The sequence below is a fragment of the Callospermophilus lateralis genome, chromosome 17 (genome assembly GCF_048772815.1).
Source record: "Callospermophilus lateralis isolate mCalLat2 chromosome 17, mCalLat2.hap1, whole genome shotgun sequence".
Lineage (NCBI taxonomy): Eukaryota > Metazoa > Chordata > Mammalia > Rodentia > Sciuridae > Callospermophilus > Callospermophilus lateralis.
The window spans coordinates 35,604,770-35,616,818 of record NC_135321.1 but is presented as its reverse complement, the minus strand read 5'-3'; positions in this window follow the sequence as shown (position 1 = coordinate 35,616,818).

The following is a 12,049-nucleotide window of genomic DNA, read 5'->3' as shown; positions in this document are numbered from 1 at the left end:
TTTGATTAAAAATGCTCAAATTCCTTGGAGTTATGTTCTGGATATTGTACTATAGTCAGAGATATTCTGGCCCCAGTCCCCCTCTCCTTCATCCCTTGCTCCTCAGGGAATCATGCGGGGTCTTGTGTTCACACACATGGAAATCCAACCCACATGTTCAAGCTTCATCCATCTTCTCCTCCAGCCCCACAAACAGCCTCCTGGTGACCACCTCTCATGTCTTTGGGAAAGCACCTCAAACCCAGAACAAGGGTCTTAAAGTCCCTGAAGGGGATACAGAACCATTTGGGCACAAGATTCTGAGGTTCTCAGTACCTGGAGCACATTCTCAAAGCAGGACCCCGGGCCCATGTGGACACTCTACCCTGTCTCCAGACTCCTTGCAGAAGGGCACATCCAGTAGGGAGCCTCTTGCCCAAGCTGGAGTGTATATGGCCTATAGCCTGTGCTGGAGTCCTAAGAAGGCCCTGATAAGGAGTTTGAGTGAGGGTCAAGGAACTCCATCTTTCCTTTCAGCTGAGCTGGGAGAGGGAAATGCAGATCCAGAAAGAGATGCATTTTTAATTGAGAGGGCAGGGAGTTGATATGGTCTCTAACTTGTAGTCCTGACTTTTGCAGGGACAGGGAAGGGGAGGATGCAGCATCGCCTGCTAGGTGGAGGGAAGGTGGCAGAGACTTGGGAAGGGTCAGAGGCAAGATTTGGAAAAACCACCCTTTAACAGTATCATTAGAGAAGGCTGAGAAGGGACCTATGAAAAACTTCCTGACAGTGCCTAGTGGATGTCCACATGGGCATATTGGGCACAGCTCAACTCCAGAGTGCCCTTTACAGTAACTGCAATGCAAATGGCAACCTCTGGAGTCAAGCACTGTGTCTCTTGCACACCCAGGCTCATGCAATCTTCTCTCTGATTTTTGGGCTCAACAGGTAATATTGTTTTGCAAAGTCTGAATGAGGGAAAATAGTTTTATGGGCCCCTTTGCTTAATGGAATTACTTCCTAAATCCATGTGTGTAAAGTAAACACCAATTTAGCACTACATATATAGCCCAAAAATGCTGACAAAGGACTTCCCAAATAGTGAGGTGCTTACTTTTCATTGTGAGAGGCAGGATCATGCTCCCAGGGTGGCATTTTCCCCACCCTTGGTACCCACCCCTGTGAATCCTGCTCTGGGCACTGGTCCTTTCCTCTTCTCTTACCCAAGGTCCCACCCATTACTTAAAATGAATTATTATTTTAACACTCTTTGTGCATACTGTAGAGAAAGAAAACAATTCTAATTACTATAATTCTTCTATCTCTGAGATTTTCTACCTTTTTTGCTCTCCTAAAACCTCAAATTTGCTAATCCCCAGGCTGTGACAATACTTGCCTTCTTAAATTGTCAGCCTGCTTCCATTTCCCCCCAGTTTCATTTCTCTAACTGTGCTGCTGTTGTTTGTTTTTGTTTGCTGTTATTCACACATGACAGTTTGTTTCTGTCAACTACACAGGTACATTGATATAGTTTTAGAGAAGGCCAGGTGCGGTCAGTTGGTTATGGAACTAAACAGAGGATGATATGGAGGCTCAGAGATGTTCCTTTTCTAAGCTCATGAAAAATCCTCCAAAGATTCTGAGAGACTGAGGCCTCTTCAAGGGTAACCCTTACTCAATACTCACAAGATGTTACTGCTCTTGCTCCAAAGTAGGTGAGCCAACCAGTCCAGCTCCCAGAATGTGTTCCAACCCTGGGGACAAGGGACAGAGCCAGCAGAGGGTGTGGCTGAGGGAGGGAGATCCATTCTGGGCAAAGAACAGTGGGAAGACTGGCTGTCAGCAGTTTTCTTCCCAGGCACAGCCCTGGAGAGAACCCAGAAGTTGGTGGGACAAAGAAGTTCCCATCCCCTGCCTTGTCCAAGGAAGCCAGACATTATTTGGAAAGCAAGAAATGGAACACACTTACAGATTTTTAGAATTTCTTTTTAAGTCTGTAAAGACTCAAACTACACAGGATGCCCTATGTCCTATCCCTTCATCTTTCCTTTTTAACTGTCACATTGGGGCACTAGAATGTTGAATGGGTTCTGATCAAGTCCAGCTGTCCTCTCTCCATCCCAGTTCTTTCAGGGCTCTTGGAGAGCTAAATTCCACCCTAGCCTGGCTCAACTCCTGCCTTGGCTCTTTTGATCCCACTTCCTGGACTTGTGTGGCTAGTGGCTCTGGCCTTTTGCCTTACTCCACATCTACTTTCACAACTCCCTAGCCTTGCTGTAGAGCTCTTTCTGAAATGTTCTGCTTGGTTCCCCTCCTGCTTGCTCTAAGGATCTGAACTTTTTGCAAAGATTGGAGATTGTCAGCATGAACTGAAAGTTTTGGGACTATGCTGTAATACAAAGAAGTTCTTGTGAGCAGCTGAATAAAGGGTTTTTCCCATAGGAAATGATCCAGCACCAATATAACTGTTTGTATTCTTGTATTGTAACTCTTGTAACTCTTTTTGGCTTTGGTTTCCTTGGAAATAATTAATTTTGTTTACCTGTGTTGTCAGGGATTTGTGGGGGATAGGAGGTGGTGCTGAGGATTAAATCCAAAGGTACTTTACCACTGAGCTATGTCTCCAGTCCTTCTTGTTTTTTATTTTGAGACAGGGTCTCACTAAATTGTGGAAACTGGCCTCAAACTTGGGATCCTCCTGCCTCAGCCTCCTGAGTTATGGAGATTACAAGCATGTACCACCATACCCAGTTAGAAACTTTCTTTTAAAAAAAACCACTTTTATTAAAGCATAACTCACATACAGAAAAGCACACATATCATAAGTGGACAACCAGATGAATTTTTACAAAGTAAACATAGTTGATGAACCAGTAAGGGATAAAATGTTATTAGTACCTTAAAGTCCCTCCTTTATGCCATTGTCATTCCCAAAAGACAACCACACCACAAGGTATCACTCTTCTGCTTATAACACCAGAGATTAGTTCTGAACACTATAGAAAGGCAATCGTACATACATCGTATTAATGCATATTACCTTCTCTGATGAGATCCATCTGTATGGCATGCGGCAGTACTTCATGTCATTGCTGTACAATTTTCCATTGCTAGAATATCCTACAATGTTCCTGTTCTTCTGCTGGACATTGAGGTACTTTCATCATCTTTGTTTCTTTTGAATCAATCTGCTTTGAACATTGTGCACACATATGTTCTAGTGTGTATAGTGACACATGTCTGTCGGATTATATCAAGAATAGAATTTCTTGGTATCAGACTTTAGTGTAATAGATACTGTCCAACAGTTTTAATAAGTGGTTATACCCACAGTAAATGAAAATTCCTATTATTCTACATGATCAGGACATTTTCGTTGAAATTTATGATGAATAACTATTTTTGCCACATAAATGCACCTAGAAAGGAAAGAGGCAGTGGAGTATTGTAGAAATCACTCAAGTGAAACTTCAAGTGAAGCATGTTATTGTTCTGGACCATGAAATCCTCAACTCTGAATCAGTGATGATTTATAAGACTATGTTTGTCTGTAAAAGTCACTCATTTTGTGATTTTCCTGCTTCTTCATGCCTCTTTCATCTCATATTTCTGGCGTCTCCCTGTGCCAGCCCCAGGATCAGCTCTTGTAAGACATTAAACAACAGATGTGTTCATGTGTGCCAAGGTAGCAGTGCTTCAAGTGCAGTGATGGAATTGGTCCAAGGACACTGATCAGCTGAAGGGCTTAGGAAGAGAGGGTGGGAAGTGAACAAGAAGAATTTGCAATAAGCGTTCTTGGCCTTGGAGTGGTGTTATTTTGTTCCAAGCAGCAAAGCAGAACTGGAGCATGGTCAGAGTTTGAAAAGAGCCTCTGACAGAGGTATGCTTCAGTCACCAGGGTAAATGACTACTCACACCTACTCCTCCATGCCTGGGCCCGACAGGTGGAACCTGCCAGTCTGTGTCCTGCAGTGCTCTCCCAAAAGAAAGTTTGAGCTAGGCCATTGGGTGGGGGGAACTTGTGGCCTGTGCTCAGACCTTTGCTGCAAGGGAGACTTAGAGAATGTGGACATTTTCAGCTTCTGTACAAGGAAGGGTCTCTGAGCCCCAAAAGGTATTTGATAAGACCATTAGGACTGTGACTAGTCATGATAATAAAAGTAAAGCAATTACCAGTTGTTTAACCTTCCTGGGTTTAAAAAAAAAATCATAGCTAAAGAGTATCTGAACATTTTCTTCATTGTAATTATTTCATTTTATTTTTACTTTTATTTGCATTTATTTTGTGCTGAATTTATTCCCATGCCATACGTTCTTATTTCTTTAGTTTCTTTTGGGATATCTTTTTTCTTCTGTGCAACCTCCTCTTCTGGTTTAGGAACAATTTGTTCCTTCTCCGTGAGAATCGTCTCAGTTTGCAGGGGGAACTCGTGTATGGTTTAATCCAACCATGGGCTCTGCAAGTGCGGTGGTGCATCTTGGGTGCTTTATTCACCTGGATATGTCCAAGCATGTGCAGCAAAAATTCAGGACTCTTTTTGGACCACCATCCCTGTGTCCAGCCCCACTGTTTGGCCCGGGCACACCTCCCAACTCCACCATTGTAACACCGAATGGCACACATTGCTTCTTTAAGGTGGTATCTTTCAGGTACTTCGTGACATGCATATCCTGGATGGCCTGTGCAGTTTCATGGGTGTTCTTAAAGTGAACATGAAGATTTGAACCTTTTGTTTTGCATGATTTTGTGGGGTTTTCGGGTCAAGAGAGTAGTAGATGATTTTCACAGATCACCTCAGGTCACGTATGAGAAGAGACCATTTTAATTATTTAAAAAATTTGTTGTTATTGTTGTCAATGAACATTTATTTTTATTTATTTGTATGCAGTGCTGAGAATTGAACCCAGTGCCTCACACATGCCAGGCAAGTGCTCTACCCTGAGCCACAACCCCTCCCCCCCGCTATTTTAATTATTTTATTTCTCATTGTTTTCTATAGTTACAACTCCCAAGAGCCACACCTTAGACCTATTCCACTCTCAAAATGTATAACAGTCAAAAGTCCAGAAGTGACACAGCTTCCCAAAACTGTGCAAGGTATGCCAGAGGACTTGCCAAACCAAATGGTTGCCCAACAAACCACTTTAATTTTTCTGTATTTGAAGCAACCACCCAACAGGACATGTTTTGTTCCCAGACCTGGAACATAATGCCTCGTGATTCCTCAAAGATCTGAATGAATTGCACTCTGCTTCAAGCAAATACCTGATCCGGTACTCAATTCTGAGAGCAGTAAAATTCTGCTTCCTCTCATCTTCCCAGAAGCACAGCTGCTCATTAACAGATGCGCAGTGATCACAAGCACACCCAGGTGATACTCCTTAGTCTCTGGCCCTCCTGGCCTCCTGGAGCTGGCCAGACCAGCTGGCTTTTGTATGGCTGAGCCCTCCTCTTGGGGCCAATTGTGGGCAGACCATTTAACAGTCACATCTGCTCTGCCTTTCTCCATCTTCTCTCTTCCATGTGGTGCTTCCTTCTGAAAAATTGCCTCATTCTTCCATGAAAACTCTTTGCTTGCCTCCCTTATGCCCTGCTAGAGGGGCAGGCCATCCATTTGCTCAGTCTGAGAGAACTCTGTAGAGAATGTGACTTTAATTACCTTCTGAGTAGAAGCCCCACTGCCCCTGCAAAGTCCTGGGGAGGCACTGTGGCATTGCACCCTGTGCCCTCTTAAAAAGCAGATGTTCCCCAAGGAGGTCAAGTGTTGAGTTACCAAGCAATGTGGACCCGCTGTGGGTTATTTCCCCCTGAACCTGGAGGAGTCTTTGGGATTGGGTAGAGCATCTAAAGTTCAGCAAAGAGAGCAGAGCAATAAGGAGGGAACTCATGAGCACATCTCATCCAGGGCGTTTGTGTCCCCTACTCCTTCCTCCAGCTAACCACCATGCCCCAGAGGAGGAGGTGCAGCCCAAGCTGGAATCCCACCCAGTGTGTTCAGAGGCTTGGTCCAGCTACCACCTAGTAAGTATTGGACCATATCTCCAGCCTAATTTCCAGCCCCTCCTTGAGCACCTAGGTGACCCAGGTCCTCAAATCCCAACCCTCACATCTCCCTGCTGCATCTGCAAAGGATTATATTGCTCCTGCCACCATTCAACATGCATGTAACAAAACCAAATGTTGGAATAGCCCTTTATAGTTTATAAGCATTTTCATGTGTATACTTACTCCACTTAATTTTCACAAAAGATCTGCCAGTGGGTTGCTATTATGCTTATCCCAACACTTGGGAAACTGAGGTTACAAGAGGTTAAGGGATGTTTCAAAGCAACACAGAGGCCAAGGTCACTTGCATAAGCAATGTATCTGATGTCCAGTCATATGCAGGAGAACATCAGAGGCATTCCTAGAGAATCCAGCCCTGTTTCTTGGTGTCAGCACTGAGCTAATCAAATCTTTGGTCTTTTCTTCTTGCTTATTGCACTGGTCAGAATCTTCAGTGCAATGTAGAATAGAATAGAAGCAATGAGAACAGACATCCTTATCACAATCCTCAGCCTCCTGAGCCACTGAAAATATAGGTGTGTGCCACTGTGCCTGGCTCGTACTCTTGAACTTACAGGAAAAGATTCATCTTTGACCATTAAGTATGATATTAGCTGGGGAGTTTTTAAATGTGCTTCTGTAGTTTGGATCCAGGGTGTCCCCCAAAGGTCCAAGTGTTAAAGGCTTGGGAGATGATAGAAAGAAGTTAGATCATTGAGGACAGGTCCTTATGGGGAATTTGGGGACCCTCACACCTTTCCTCCTCTTACGCACTCTCTCTCTCCATATATATATGATTTCCTCCATCACATGCTCCCCTCCATGATGTGCTGCCTCTCTACAGGCCCCCAAAGCAACAAGACAATCAACCATGGACTGAAACCTGCAAAACTATGAATCACATTAAATTTTTTCTTCTTACAATTTTATCCATGTATTTTGTCACAGTAATGGAAAGCTGACTAACACATGCCCTTTACCAAGTTGAGGAAGTTCTCTTTTACTCCTAGTTTGTTGAGAGTTCATAATCAGGAATGGAGATTGGATTTCATCAAATGTCTGTTCTGCATCTATTAAGGACATCATATACCTTTTCTTGTCCATTAATAATGGGGTGCAGTGGCACACGCCTATAATCCCAGCAATTTAGGAGGCTGAGGCAGGAGGATTGTGAGTTCAAAGCCAGCCTTAGCAAAAGCAAGGCACTAAGCAACTCAGTGAGACCCTATGTCTAAATAAAAAATGGGGATGTGGTTCAGTGGTCGAATGCCCCTGAGTTCAAGCCCCAGTATACCCCCACACACAAAAGAAGGCAAATTAAATTAATTTTTAAATGTTAAGCCAACCCTGAATTCCTGGACCAAATCCCAGTTGGGTATAACATGTTATTCTTTTAATATTGAATTTGATTTTCTACAACTTTATTAAGAACTTTTTGCAGTTATATCCATGAGAAATATTGGTCTTTAGTTTCTTTTCTTGTCATGTGTTTGCCAGGTTTTGGTATTAGGGTTACTAATTGAGTTTATATTTCCTTTTCTTCAATTACCCAGAGACTTTGCATATTATTTCTTCTCTAAGGATTTGGTTTAATCCATCAATTAAGCTATTTGTGGCTGTTTCAAGGATCCTTGGTTGTTATTTAGAATAAATAATACAAATAATCCAGAAAATGTCAACAACTGACAATCCTAACTGCTATTGTTAATTTCAACTTTCTTACCAATAGGAAACAGTGTCATTATTTTTAATTGTCCCTGCCAGTCCCAGGAAGAATGAAGCTGGTGTCTGGATGATGTTCTAGTGGCAACTTGTGAGCTGAATTCACAAAGAGCTTCTTTCTCATCTGACCCAAATATTTCAGCAACCAGTGACTTCTGAGGATGAGTACTATTTCAGATGCTGTAGGGATGTTCTTTCTCAGCCCCCTCACCTAGGACCTTCAGCTCATTTTGTTCCCACCCCTCCCTCTACACTCATAGTCTCCAGTCCTCAAGCAGAATGTTCTCTCTTCTGCATGCTTCAGATCATCTCCCTCCTTCCAGACCCAGCTGGCATTCTTCTTGACTTCCTGAGAACCTGTCAACACCACACAGACCTTTCTTCAGAATTTATGTCACCGTGACAACCAGACCTACACAGCTAAGCCCTTTGTTAAACCTACCTTATACTATTTTCTCATTGGTTCCTATTTTTTTTCAACTACATTGTAAGCTGTTTGTCTTATATTGCCTCAGACCATCTAATGGGAGGTCTACTTTTTTAGGCTAGTCACTATAGCACATTGCATAAGAATTCTAATTTCATGAAGTTGCTTATCCCCAAATAGATCCACTAGAAAGCAAATACTAGAAGAATCCCACTTTATATATCATTTTTTTTCTCATAAGTGATTGCACATGTTGTATGTCAGGTCTGTGTATCTCTTAAACATTACTTGGCTTTCTTATTGGCAAAACGATTTCTGATTCTAAAAGTATATATCACAAAAAGTTAGTATCTCCTAATATCTAAAACATTTTTCCCCCAAATTTCAGTATGTTCTACCATGAGGTAAAAGAGAAATTTTCATGTTTATACTGTATGAGGCCCCTCTTTCCAGGTATGGCACTGCCATGCTTCCTCTTGTCATGTGCTTGGTCTCACTGCTCCCTCCCTGAACCCCCACTATCCCATGCTACTTTCTGTCCCAGGCCTCATATTGTTTCCTTGGTCTGGAAACCCACCAGGGTCTGTTTCAAAAAGATAAATAGATAGACAGATAATCTCTCCAAATGAACTCAGTTCATTCTCCCCACTGGGCAGAATTAATCATGCTTGAAAATCAAGCTATTAATAGTTGTTAAAAATATATGTATTTAGCAGCCAAACCCATAAAGTTTCTAAATATTACCTCCCTATTTTCCCGTTCCCCAATTTTCTGATCCTTGTTTCTCTGGGTGTATATCCTGGAATGCCTCTTTGTATCTTCTCATGGCTTTGGTGTCCTGGCTGTTTGATTTCTCTTTTTCTCCTGCCTTTCCCTGTTGCCTTTCTAGTATTTTTATTGTTGTCATGACTTGGGCTGGCTTTGCATTGGGTCACACCAGGTCTTGGTAATGAGGAAGCAATTCTCCTGGGCTGAGAGAGAGGGCATGATGGAAACTCTCAGTTACAGAGCCCAACCCTAATGAGGGTGTTGGGGAAAACATCACAGTTTCCTTTCTTGCTCAGAGAAAGCCAGCTCATCCATGTGCTCCCATGCATAGTTATTCTTTCCTTACATAATCTCTGGAGGCCAGCTGTTAGCTTAAGTCTGAGTTACATATAGCAAGTGCCTTGAACCCCCTGATTCTGCATGTAAAAGGGACTCAGCGCTCTCTCGCTCTCTCTCTCTCTCTCTCTCTCTCACACACACACACACACACACACACACCAGCCCTAGTTGGATTGACATTCCATTCCTGTGGATTGTATATGTTTATATGTTTTTTTTAGATCCTATTAATAGAGTAAAACCTACTCCGAGGTAAAGTCCAATAGTGCATTAAAAAAATTTTTTTTTTGCAGCTCTTTGGTTTTACTGCACACTCAGGTTAAGTTTTAGTTCTTTGGGTGTCACCCTACTATGTTGTACATACCTGAGAAGGCTCATTCAATTCTCTATCTAGAAATGCATATCTAAAATTGGAAACTCATTCCCTGAAAAATGCTCTTCCATATTTGTGCTCTGCTCTTCTTACTCCACCTTCTGTTTTCTGCCTAAAGGTTGACCAGATAGAAAGGTCAAGGGCTCTCTGGTGACCAGGTGGGTTTAAGCCCTTGGGGAACACCTACATGGGATGAGCAAGGAGAGTAGGATCTAGGTATTTATTTCCCCAACTTCCTCTGGGCAAGATCACTTTGAGTGGGCTATATTCCTAAACCTAAGGTCATAGAGGCCTCCACACTTCTATATAGTTTCCTCCTAGATTCCCATGGGAGCCCTGGGGAGTTGCACTATTCCTTGTAGTCTCCCACTACCCAGCCCACACTGTTATTTCATTAAGCTCTCTGTGAATTTTCCTAACTTGAGAGTGTCATTAATTTCCTCCCAAAAGAAATCTTCATTCGGAAGTGATGACAGGTTGAAATTCCACATCACACTGGGCTATAGATGCCTTGATATAACCTTATAACAAAGGAGACCAACTCAAATGAGAGCAGGGGCAAAAAAAAAAAAATCCTTTGATTTCACTTGAGGAAATTACATCTCAAATATATTACCTATTTTATGCAAAGTTTCCATAACAACCAAAATTCAGTGTCCTGAGCCAAATTCAGTGTCCTTATTAGGGCTGATTAAAGTATTAAGACTATAGAATTACTAGAAAATGAGTAAATACTGTCAATGTTTCTTTGTTTCATTTTTGCAGTGTTGGGGAAAGAACCCAGGGCCTCACAAATGCTAGGCAAGTGTTCTACCAATGAGCCACATTTCCAGTCCAAAATACCATCAATGTTATTTTGAAACAAAGTTTTAATCACACCTGAAATTTGGAATCATGGGCAACCTTAAACTCTTGCTTTTTTCCATAAAGAGTAGGAGGAAATCATGTTTTTGAGTCACTGGCATAAGCAACTTCACTATTAGATTCAGCCAGTTAGTAAGTTTAATGAGACCAAAGTTCAGCCTGAGGACTGAACATGCAGAAACGCCCAGATGTTCCATCCTAAGCATATCCTGCATGCTAGGCCCTGTGCCCAACATATCACATGCATTGTCACCTTTATCCTCAGATTAGTCCTATGATGAGGCCTATAATATCCATGTCACAGGTGAGGACTATCTTTCCTTCACTGGCTCCCATACCTCAGTAGTGCTATGGGCCCCTGGATTCCATGATGTCTGTGTACACCACAAACACAAACAGCCCCTCACTTGGAAGGAGATGTTGCAGAGCTTCCTGTGCAACACCTCCTTCTAAGACGTTCATGGGCCTTGCTATGGTCACCTCATCTGACCAAGGTCATCAAATTTTGAATACAGGACTGCCCTATGGTAGTGGGAGTGACACATTTCCTGCCCACATCATGATATATCTTTCAGAGACCAGAATTTCCCATCTGGACAGTCTCGCAAAGGAAAAACAGTCCCTGTCAAAATGTATGATGCTTTTTCTTACCTCTCACAGGGTGACATTTCACAGTCCAGGGACAAAACAGGAAGTTGGATATTAATATCTGTCATACATACACAGAGGCTTTGGGGTAGCTCATGTCATAGACAACCATAGTGCCCCATAGCAATTTTCTATGCCCAGATGAGCTTCTTATCCTGCCCAGATACCCTTCCTACCACAGCTTGTCCATGCACTGCCAGACCAGGGTATGAAAAATGTTAACCTTTCCCCATACCCAGGAATGTGCCTGTATAAACTACGGAAGTTTCAACATAAATGTTCATTGACTGTACAGGTCACCCCTACCTATGGTTATTTTCTTATAACTTGACCCTGAATTTTATAACAATGAATTTTGGGACACCCCGTGCAGCATTATGGCAGTTGTTTTTGTGTAAGCATTATTACTAGGAGCCAGGCAGTTTCAGATGGTATTCCAGTGAAGGAAGAGCAAAAATGAAGGATTCAGCAAATCCACCATTCCCTTGTCCCACCGGGTAAAAGCCCTTAGGATACTGCAGTGCTTTCTGCCCTTTCTTTTCCTGTCCTGAGTTCATGGCCTGCCACATGGAGCAACTTGGTCAAGCTTCTTGAGCAGGGAAGCCCCAGGGTGCCCAATCGAGCATGCCTGGGATGCTCTGTCCAATGCAGAGCACTCAGGCTCAGCTAGGCCTGGCCGTCCAGAAGTCTGAGAGCAAGATCTCAGCCCAGGAGGGACATTCACTGGGCAAAGAAAAGGAATCCTGTTCTCAGAGGCTGCAGGAAAAGAGAAAATGTTCCTCGTGTTGGCATGGCTTCAGTCTTCATCATGAGCCATGATACCCTTCAGCCCTAACCCAGGTGACATTTTTGTGCCATGAGCTTGAAAAGCATTTATCTCTT